Consider the following 11,400-nt stretch of genomic DNA (forward strand, 5'->3'; position numbering starts at 1 on the left):
AATGGCGCTATGTAAATCGCATTGCGATAGTAAGATTCGCATTGCGATTTACGTATTCGCATTGCGATTTTCCTAATTCGCATTGCGATTTACTTAATCGCGTTGCGATTTACGTATTCGCATTGCGAATTATGAAAATCGCAACGCGAATACGTAAATCACAATGCGAATTAGGAAAATTGCATTGCGATAGTCAGCATCGCATTGCGATTTTCCAAATTCGCATTGCGATTTACTTATTCGCATTGCGAATTGGGAAAATCGCAACGCGAAATTGAAAAATCGCATTGCGATAGTCATAATCGCGTTGCGAATCTGGAAACTGATTTGCGATAATGGAGATCGCGTTGCGAATTTGCGATCGCATTGCGATTTTGTTGGTCATTTTGGCAAATCCGGAAAAAGTTGGTTAAAATCGTATATTATATGGGATTTTTGGTCACTGAGGTTATTTTCTCTTAATTAAATAAGTAGCAGTTAGGAGAGCCTCACCTCAAAGATACTTAGGAACATTTTTAAAAGAAAAAAAAAGAAGGGAGTTGATAACCTCAAGAAGAGGTTTGTTTTTACGTTCAGCGACCCCATTTTATTGAGATAAATTGACACGAGAAGTGATATGAACAATCTCTTTTTCCTAAAAGAGAGACACTAATGTGTGAGAAAAATATACACTGCTATTATCATACTTAAAAATCCTAACAAAACTCTAAAATTGAGTTTCAACCATTTTATGGAATCTTTTAAAAATATCACCAGCCTCGAATTTATTACATATGAGAAAAGTCCACATAATATGAGAATGATCGTCAATAAACGAGACAAACCATTGAACCTCATTTAAGCTTTTGACACAAGAGATCCCAAATGTTATTGTGGATATTAGCAAAAGGTTTGGAAGAGTGGTACGGAGAAGGGCGATATGAACTTCTAGTTTGCTTGGCAAAGTGACAAATATCATAAGAAAATGATGAAAGATTTTTATTAATGAATAGCTTGGGAAACAACTTTATTAGATATAAAAATTTAGGATGACCTAACCTAAAATTCCATAACAATATCTCGGCAGAAACATCAGCATGTGGTGGAGAGATCGAAATAAGAGGAGACAAAAAACTCAAGATTGTAAAGACTACCACGAAGCTTTAGCACTGTCAATAACCTTTTCCGAGCTCGAATCCTAAAATACACAAATATCGGAGTTAAAATGGGTAGTGCAACACAAGTCAGCAAATAATTTACTCACAGAAAGGAGAAGTCAGTGTAGCAAAAGAAATGCTACATTCATGCACAGTACACGCATGCTTGGTTTCGAAAGAAGAATTCAACTGACCAAATAGTTGTTTCAGTTCCTCCATTTGCTGCTTACTAAACGAACACAGTAGTGTTATCGGTCAAACATAATGACCCTGAGATTCACGTTGGAAGGCTATTTCGAAGACCTCTAATCTGCGGGTCGCCCATTGAGTTTTCAACATTTATCAAGAAGATGGCCAACCTTCTTGCAATGATCATACCAGGGTTAACCCTTATTAGGGCGAGAATCACTATGAGAGTACGTAAGCAAAGTCGATCCTTCAACAACAGGTGTAGAAAGCATGAGAATTCGCATGCTTTCCTCGCAACGAATTTCAGAAAATACCTCCCTGAGAGAAAGAAGAAGTTTAGCACCCAAAACACGCCCACGAACTTCATCGAGATCTGCAGTTAAACCAGACAAGAATTGGAACACACATCGTTTCACAATCAGTTGTTAAAGAGCTTGGAATCCTCTCCACAAAGCCATACATAGGATTCAAACAGATCAAGTTGCTACCAAAACTGAGACAAATGAGTGAAATATTGCACGACACTCATACCTTGCTTGAAGACATTAATCTGACATTCAATCCCAAATAGAACAGTAGAATTGTCGAGATTGAAATAAGTTTCTCGCGCAGCATGACAAATTTCAGAGGTTGTATTATACAACATAAAGTTCTCCCCCACCACTTCAGGAACCATAGCATTAAGTAACCACGACATAATCATGATGTTCTCATTCAGCCAAGAATCGTAATTAGGATTAGTAGAGTTTGAAATCGACATATTTTCTAAGAGATTGTTGCTTCCAACGACCAGTGATGTAAAGTCGGACCGATTGAGACCAATGAATGTAGTTATTGACATTCAAGCGGTGACACGTGATGGAAGTAGTAGAGGAGTCAGCTGGGTGTTAGAGGCAGGGGGCGTAGCCTCAGAAAACAACCTCAGAAGAGATTGGAAAAACCACCGTAGTCGATATATGGTGAGGCAGGATCTAACCTAAATTGATATCATGTAGAAAAAAAGTTTTTCTTCACCATCCTATCTAATTGAAAAAGTACAATGAAGCTTTATACAAGAGATGCACAAGAGTCGTAGGTAAGTTAACTTTATCTACAAAATAAGCTAGAGTTGGTGATAAACTAGAACACTAATATTTACAGTAGAATCCCAATCTATATCTAGAAGTGTTACATGACTTACATGATCAAACACCTAAAAATTACTTTTTAAAGAAAGATTAATTTTTTTTTCCTAAAAATATAACTTTTACAGTCTGCGCCATACCCAAAAAAATATGTTAGAATTTTGGATTCTATTACTCATAGAGAATTTTGGAGTCATAGGTAAGTTCTAGTGGCCACTTTCAGAAATAGGCGAATCTAGTTACCATCTCATGCCACAAATGAAGTTTACCATATCAGAAAGGGATCAATGCTTCAAGTGCCAAGTGAAAATCAAAGGTATCATCATTACAATACATTTGCCTACCATCAAATTAGTATAGTTCATCTAAATGACATCCAGTAGCTTATTTGAGACCCGAGCTTAGTCCAGTTGATTCATATAACTATGCTTATAAGATGTTATCCGGTAGGTCCAGGTTAAAACCTAAGTATCAGCAGCCCTTTCTTCTTCATCTACCCTGACTGTGACCTCTGAGTTTCATACTTTTAACAAGTTGATCTGTTATCTTCATTATCCTTATCCTTAGTATTTTCTTTGTAATATGTCCAGGTTTCTGAATAAAGGTTGTGTGGTAAAAGATCCTCAACGGGACTTAAGCTTGAATGTAACTGCTTCGAACCACTGAAATCTTTGTACAATAGATCAAGTGGAGGATCTAAAAGCATTGCTAAGAGTGCTGTCGCTTTGTTCTGCAGGAATCATGATGTATGTGACTTTTCTTCAAAGCCCATTTGCAGTAATTCAAGCAGGCACCATGGGCAGACATATTTCAAACTTTGAAATTCCAGCAGCTTCATTTAGCATGTTTCTGCTGATCTCTATGGTTATATGGATTCCTATCTATGATCGAATAGTTTCCTTTAGCTTCAAGATTAAAGGAAAACTGGTTAGTCTTGGTTTGAAATAAAGAATGGGGATTGGCCTTCTTTTCTATTGAGCATCCGTAGCAGCATGAACAATTGTAGCGTATACTCGACGAAATATCGGGATCCAAGGACTCTCAAACAAACCACAGGCCTTGGTGCATATGTCTGCACTATGGCTACTTCCATACTATGTCCTAGGAGGCTTGGTTGAGGCTTTCAATGATATTGGACAGGTTGAATTCTATTACTCTGAATTACCGAAAACCATGTCAACCAGACTGGTATTTGGGGTTGGGACTTTCCATTGCAAGTCTAGTGTCTTGTTTTATAACAAGCACAGTTGACAATGTTTCTAAAAGAGGAGGGAAAGTTGGGTTTCAAGGAATATGAATGCTGGCTTGAGCATGCTTAATTTCATATATGTTCTGGCTTGCAGCAAAGCTTATGGTCCTTGTCGTAGAGATCATGAAAACTAGGCTGAGATATTCAGAAAAGGAGATCATGAGAGGATAGATGATTGTTAAGTTTATTAGAATACAATAGCACTCTACTTAGATATGTATAATGTCAAAAGAAGAAGAAAAATCTTGCCGTATTGATTGAGTACAGAAATAGAAGTTTTAGAAAAAGTATGTGAGCCTTTTGTTGTTCGCGGATGTCGAATACAATACTTCTGGAAATGAATTGCTAAAGTAACATAGCAGAAAAGAATATAACATATGCAAGGCAACAAGATACTCAAAAGAAGAGGTGTAGCCGTGTAGGTAACAAATAAATAAGCAAAACCGCTTTCAATTTTACTCCAAAGAATAGCTGAACCAGATCGAGTTTCCATATGATTATCCTTTCCTAACCCGTAGCATAAAATTTCCTGTAATCACCATTTTTAAAATAACAGCAGCCGTCCACGTTTCAGCTCCAGCCGACATTCCAACAACTTGCAGCACTTCAATAACAGCTGTCCCTCCACCACAACATTGTTCAAGTAGCTTCTAACAACAAATAGCAGCACTCCAGCAATCTCTACAACAGCAATAGGAATAGCTACCCCCTCCACGTCTACGTTCCAGCATCTTCCACCAACGACAGCTGGTTCTCCGCTCAACAGCAGATGCCAAACCCCAGCTCCACGTCCCGATTTCAGCTCCCACCAACAAGCAAGCAACAACACAAAAATCATCATATGTATTTTTTAAATTTTCTTTTATTTTACACATGTAAAACCAGGGTTATAAAAACCCAAATAAAGATTGTAAAAAAGGGAGGAAAAAAGGATTTTTTCCCACCCATTCGAAATCAATACAACAACATTAGCAAGAAACCATTTCCAAAGATTCATTTCTTTTCCAGCAAACTTTTCTATTTTTTTATTGTTTGAAATAAAGAGAAAGGGATGAGAGTTTTGTTACCTTGGTCGTCGGAGCTAGATCGCCTTTCGGTCGGATTTTGAAAAATAAAGAGGGGCCGTTTTTTTTACGTTAGTTGATCGAGGTCCGGTGGTCGGTGAGGGGTTGGCCACGACGGCATTGTGGAAGAGATGGCCATCTCGGCCATGGAGGAAGAAGAGAAAATGAAAGAGGGAGGAGAGTTATTTAGGGGGTTTCATTTTAATTATTTTGGGTAAATCTTGTGTCATGTCCCCATTTTCTGGGAGCTTCTTGATTTGTTCAAATATTTTATGAATTAATCACCAAATTATACCTGTAATTCCAGTGCCTTTTTTTCGTTTTAGTCACTAATTTAGGGGGTTAATTATCCTTAGGCCCTCAAAATTTAAGTATATGTTTACATCCTGGTCACTAACCCATGGTCGAATTACATATAGCTCACTAAACTTTTACCTTATCTTTATATTATAGTCCTTAAAATAGGAAAAATCCCTAAATAATCCTATAATTTAGGTACATATTTACACTTTAGTTTTTATTTTTTTATTTCGAAATTAGCTGCTATATTTTTATTTTCTTTCATTTGATATCTATGATTTATTTTATTATATTTTAATCATTTTAATTCTGTCTTTTAATCTTCTGAGCTATTTTATTTTTGGGCATTATATTCGATATCTTTTATTTTAGTTCTTTACTTTATATTTTAATTTATGCGATTTATTTTTATTTATTTAATTTCATTACTTTAATTTTCTATTTTTGCTTTACATTTTTTAATACTTTAATTCTAGTTCTTTAACTATTTCGCTTTATTTTATGTTTATTTTCATATTAGTCATATAAATATATATATTTGTTTAAATATTAATATTTAACTTTTTGATATTCTTAAATAAATAAATATCATATTTTTATAAATTATATTTAATTAATTATTTTATTTTTAGAAAAATATTTTATTAATATTTATTTATTTTTAATATTAAAAAATAGGCTATCTTAAAGCACCTAGTCTTTTTCTGATATTTCTAAGTAAATAAATATTATTTATAAAAATAAATATATATATATATATATATATATATATATATTATAATATTTCTTAAAATTATAATAAATAACAGGATTATGAATTAATATATTTTTGAATTTTAAATTTCCAATAATAGAGACATTTATAATCGACAGATACCAATTTTGGGCGTTGTGGGGGTGTTAATCCTTCCCCAAACGTAACCGACCACGAATCCTTTTTATTATTAAAAAGAACGAATTTTTGGTTAAACGCAAACTAGTTTATCTTTTAAAATGGTATTTTCTTAAAACTATTTTAAAAATGATTTTTAGGTATTCGGTCTACCTAACCCAAAAGACCGATGGCGACTTCAAACATTACTTAAAAAACCATTTATTTATCCACATCACTTTTCGCCGAGTAAAATTTCGTGCCTCGATCGAAAATCGGTTACGACAGCTTGGCGACTCCACTGGGGACCTGGTAAAGCTTTAAAAACAATTATAAATTATCTCATTAATTAAAATTAAAAATTCATATATTTATTTTATAAACCCTTCTTTTCAAAATTTTATATATACTTATTATTTTCATAATATTTATATATTATTTTATATCTTTATTTTATTTTCAAGTATTATTCCATTATTTATTTGTTTTTAGAGGTTTGAACATTTTCCTCACATACACACGTACATTGTATAACATAACTTTATAATCAAGCTTGTCCCTTTTAAGTGGAGTGAAGTGACGTCTTCGTGAGAATTTATTCTGTCAGACCTAACAAATAACTTTTGGGGTTCATATGCTCTATGTCTTCGTGGGAATTATTCCTTGTGTCATGCATAGAGAAATGTGTCCCCTCGATTAAACTCGATCCACTTAAGTCTGTAGTGGACTAGGATTGAGGGTTGGCAGCCTAAGGGGGCACTAATAAGGACAATTCGAGTACCTTTACTCTTAGAACTAAAACCCTGCATATAATAAACCCTAGAAATTCTCATGATCTAAGACTATATTGAACCTTTGTCCGTAGGTATACACAAAGGAGAAGCTCTAGCTTTTAATTTATTTTCTTTTCTTTTTTCCTGAATAAATGCATGCGATCTAGAAATGCAGTTAGGTAATTTTTCCAAAAAAACATGGAACTAGAAAGCATGAGGTTAGGATTTAAACCTTGATAGATAGAATTTTTTTTCCATTAATAGGTACTAACCAATTTATTTTTTTCCTTTCTCATTTTATTTTTCATACATTTTGTTTGCTCTAATTTGTTTATATCGGTTTCTTGTGCTTGCATTGCATGATCATAGCATAATCAAAAGGTGTTGACTTGAAAGACTGTTCATCAAATTGGAAAGAAATCGTAAATGGACAAAAAAATTTATGATCAAACAAAATATGATGCGGCCAAGGAAAGACATCCTGAGGAAACTCCGAGGATAGAAGCAGGCAATACACACACAGATCATGTTATATTAATACCAAAAGTATTACACAAAGATCCTGCCATATTGATACCAAAAGCACTATATGGCAAGAGTATCAGTCAGGGCATTCAGAATAAATGAGGTTTTTATGAGGCTCAAGCATGTTATTTGAAGAATCAAAACAAGAAATTGAGCACAGAAATGGAAACAATGCATGAAGATTTCCAGAAGATCAGTCAAGCCTTTCAAAATGCTGGCATAGGAAACACCCCCAGAAGAGTGGATACAGGGGTCACCAAACTGAAAAAGACTGCAAATATATGAAGATCTTATCTAAGAACTTCTTGAACACAAAGGTTCTCTTACACGGAAAAACGAGCAACTCTGAGAAATGACAGAATATGGAGGAAAAAAGGAATGTCATGGAAGAGGCCGCAGTCCAGACAAGCAATATGGCCAATAAGCTGATAGACTCGGCTGACTTTACAAGGAATTGAAGAAGACTGATAACTCAACTTTTGAGCATGACTGAAAACTAACTTGGCTTTAGAGAAGAAAATGGGAAAGTTATCCCCTATATGTAAAGTTTTGTTAAAGTTAGGAATGAAAATATGTAAAAGTTTTGTTTGATGCACGGAAACTTTTGTGTTCAATGAAATCTGTTCTAAGATGATCACTCTTGAGTAACACATTTTCATACATGCATTTGCATTTTATATCTTTGCATTTTCATTTTGCATTTATACTTTTATGTTTGTTTTTGTATTGCACAATTTGCATTCTTATTTGTTACATTCACATATTTACATTTGCATTTTGCATTTTTACGTTTGTATTTACATTTTCATTTTTGCATTTGCATCTTCGCATAATTACATTTTATTTCAAACTATTTTACATGCATTTAATCATGACAACGTGGAATAATTTGTGGAGAATTCCATGACAGAATTTTTGAAATCAAATTGGAGATAACTCGGTCTTCCTAAAGAAGGATAAGAACTATGAATGAGAATTTAGCAAGGGTTGGTAGAATCGAGAAGCTGCAAGAGCAACTTATCAAGACTCAACAAGAAATGACTAATCATGCAAAAAAGTTCCAGGCTGATTCAAAAGAACAAATGATCACGTTAATGGACATGATGAATGATATGATCCATGGAGGGAAACCCTTAGAGGATCCCACTATAAAGGCTATGAATGAGGTTTTGAATGATAATGATGAGTTCGATGTGATAGTTTCTGATGATCAAGAACCTATTAGTGAGTATGGTAATTCAAGACAGTTTCAAGATTTGGTCCCAAGGAACATTGGTGAATTAACAGTGAATGAAAAATCAAAGAATGAAAAAAGTTCACTTGTGAGAGATAAGCTTTACCCAGAGAAAAGGGGCATAGAAAAGGGACAGAGGCTGATCAAGAAGAAAAAGAATGTGCAGGGTTTTCAATTTCCTCCTTTCCACTTTTCAGGTGAAAAATTATAGTAAAAAAATACTCTCAGCCAGATTAACTACTCCACAACTTGTTAAGCCACAATGGCCTCCAAATGAGAATTGGACCTATAAGGAGGTTCCTTGGATAAACCCGACTGGAATTCCAAATTGTTCAGCTAAGGTTCCTTGTAACCTTGAGAGAAATTTCCAAGATCCTTTAGAGCAAGCAATTCAAAAACGCAAAGAAGGGGTTAAAGTTCAATGCTCGGAAATTATTGCCTCGACTGAGACTAATGTGATCAAATCCTGTGAAGAATATCAGACACAAGAAAATGGGAAAGGAAATCAAAGCAAAAAGGTTCTCATGAATGTAATCCGAGATTGGCCCATAGGTCTAAAAATAAACTGGGAAGATGCAACCATCTCAAACACCCATATCAGACTTCCTGAGGACAGATGAAACTTTGGGCAGTTTAGAGAACATGACGAATATTACGCCAATCACAGCTGCAATATGTGTTCAGAACTGGGACAAAGCTATTGTCACCAATAAGAATTGTTTTGAGCCCAAATTCCAACTGATAAACAAGGAGATAAGATCTGACCACAAAGTTGCTAAGAAAGAAGTAGAGATTGCTACGTCTGAGGAATCATCCAAACGAGACCAGATAAGAGAAATGATTAAGAAGTGGGGGGGAAATGAGGACAATGACCCTGATCCTATTACACACCCAACATTGGAGGAGTAATGATGCATAAACAAGTGGAATTGTTATCTACCATTGTAGTACTTTCTATTTTCAGCAACTTGTTTGAATTTGTTTTTGTTCCTTTCTCCGCTTTTTGTGCAATAAATAAAGTTGTGTTTCTTTTATGGTTATGAGCAAAGAATTAAATTTTAATCTTGAAATTTTTTTAGTATCAAGTAGATTAAATATTCTTTTTCAAGAATTATAGATCTTTGGCAAGTGGTAAAATTATACCTTCCATATCCCATCCAATGCCAATTACTTTATCCTCACCAAAATCAAATCTTGACCGCACATTTTATCTGAGACTCGAGAATAATGTCTCTACCTGTTTTTAAGACACCAAATTCAGATGTTTACCTTCTCGGGTAGAGTTGATTGGTTCATTACCCTCCACTATATACATGACTTCAAAAGTCACACATTTGTCCTTCCAAATACAAAACCATCATGAACCAAAAGACCTCAAAAGAACCAAACTTTCAAATTATTCATGAATATTCCTGCAAGAAGAGACGAGATGAGGCATCATGGATCAACTTATCGAAGATAATTTTGAGTGGTTGGGGCATACTCAAAGAAGAAGAAGAAAGATTGATTTACATAAATATATCATGCATTAATTTATATTGTTTTCATATAAATAAAGATTAATCTTGAATATTCATCCCCCTGGGGATAACTCTTTTTACAAATGCTTCTGTGTATGAGATGACGAACGACATTGTTTCATTTATCCTTTCATATATATATATATCCCTTGTTGTCCCCTTTTGAGCCTAAATGATTTTTCTTCTGATTCAACCTTAACCAAGGATCACCCTCCACATTGGGGGGCAAGAAGAAGGATATCTGCTCACAGGAATAAAGATTGTCAATTACAAAGGCAAATCTTCATGAAATGGAGAGAGTTTTGAACTACAAGGTAGATCAAATGCAAAGTGCTTGAAGATCAATCCATTCAAGAATAACGAAAGAATTTCCAAAATACAAGAGGAAAAGGAGGTGCTCAAAGCAGTTGAAGCCCTATACTCGTCCATCAAAAAAAAAATAAAGGAAAAAAGTAATAAAGGAAAAATTAATCAAGATGGGTGACTTATTGAGCCTCGAGCTACAAGGTTGATCAAGTGCAATCAATTCAAAAATTCATATTCAACAGAAGAGCAAGATGAAAAAATGGAAATGAACCCATAAAATTGACAGTTTAAAGGGATCCAAAAGAAAATGACAAGCAGCAAAGCAGATCCAAGTCAAGCAATGCAATATTGAAGGCATCAGAATGAATTGATCATTGGTTCAATTACCCTTAACTACTTGTTTGAGCCTTTTTATCCCTTTCTTTCGTAACCATGAGCCTTTGCCTACGTTACGTACCTGAAAAGTCCATTCTAATCATACATGGATTTCTATGTGAAAGAGATTATCTTCAGATTTCATTCCGCCTTTCAAGATTGATTTTTTATTTGCAAAAATTGGTTTTTTTTTAAAAAAAAAACTTTAATGCATGATATGAAAAATGATAAAAAAGGGGTTCAAGATGTAAATTTTTAAATAACATCTTGGAACCAAATGAGGATTCAAGTTGAAAACTTGAAAAGGCGGCTCGAATATTGAATGGTTCAACAACGACATAAGAGATGATCTTAAGCTCTTGATGAAGCACTGCACTTCCCAAAGACATTCCTGAGATTCTCGAACTAAGAAGTATCTCTATGAGATGAGCATAACAACCATTCCTTCAAGATAGTGGAAGCTCAAATAAGACATATATGCTGGATCAACTTGACAGACCTTATTTTACCAGAATCAACCTAAGCCCTAAATCAGTCAATAATTTTGACACTTGCCATAGGACTATGATTTTTTGATTTAAAAGTGTAATTGATTTATTTGATATTCATTAAATTCATGCTTATGATTTGATTCTATTGTGAATCTGTGATAGGCAACACTTTACAAAATTCTTTCATTCTTCGATAAAGAAATGAGGAAAAACATTTTCAAACAGGACAGTCTCAAATTAGAA

The 11,400-nt window shown here is 34.3% G+C and overlaps 1 pseudogene; it reads left to right on the forward strand.

The window, feature by feature from the left end:
- Window positions 1–2,146: 2,146 nt before the first annotated feature.
- Window positions 2,147–3,926, forward strand: LOC120134749 (annotated as a pseudogene).
- The last annotated feature ends 7,474 nt before the right edge of the window (window positions 3,927–11,400 follow it).

This window comes from Hibiscus syriacus, unplaced genomic scaffold (assembly GCF_006381635.1).
Source record: "Hibiscus syriacus cultivar Baekdansim isolate YM2019G1 unplaced genomic scaffold, ASM638163v2 tig00110597_pilon, whole genome shotgun sequence".
NCBI classification, from domain to species: Eukaryota; Viridiplantae; Streptophyta; class Magnoliopsida; order Malvales; family Malvaceae; genus Hibiscus; species Hibiscus syriacus.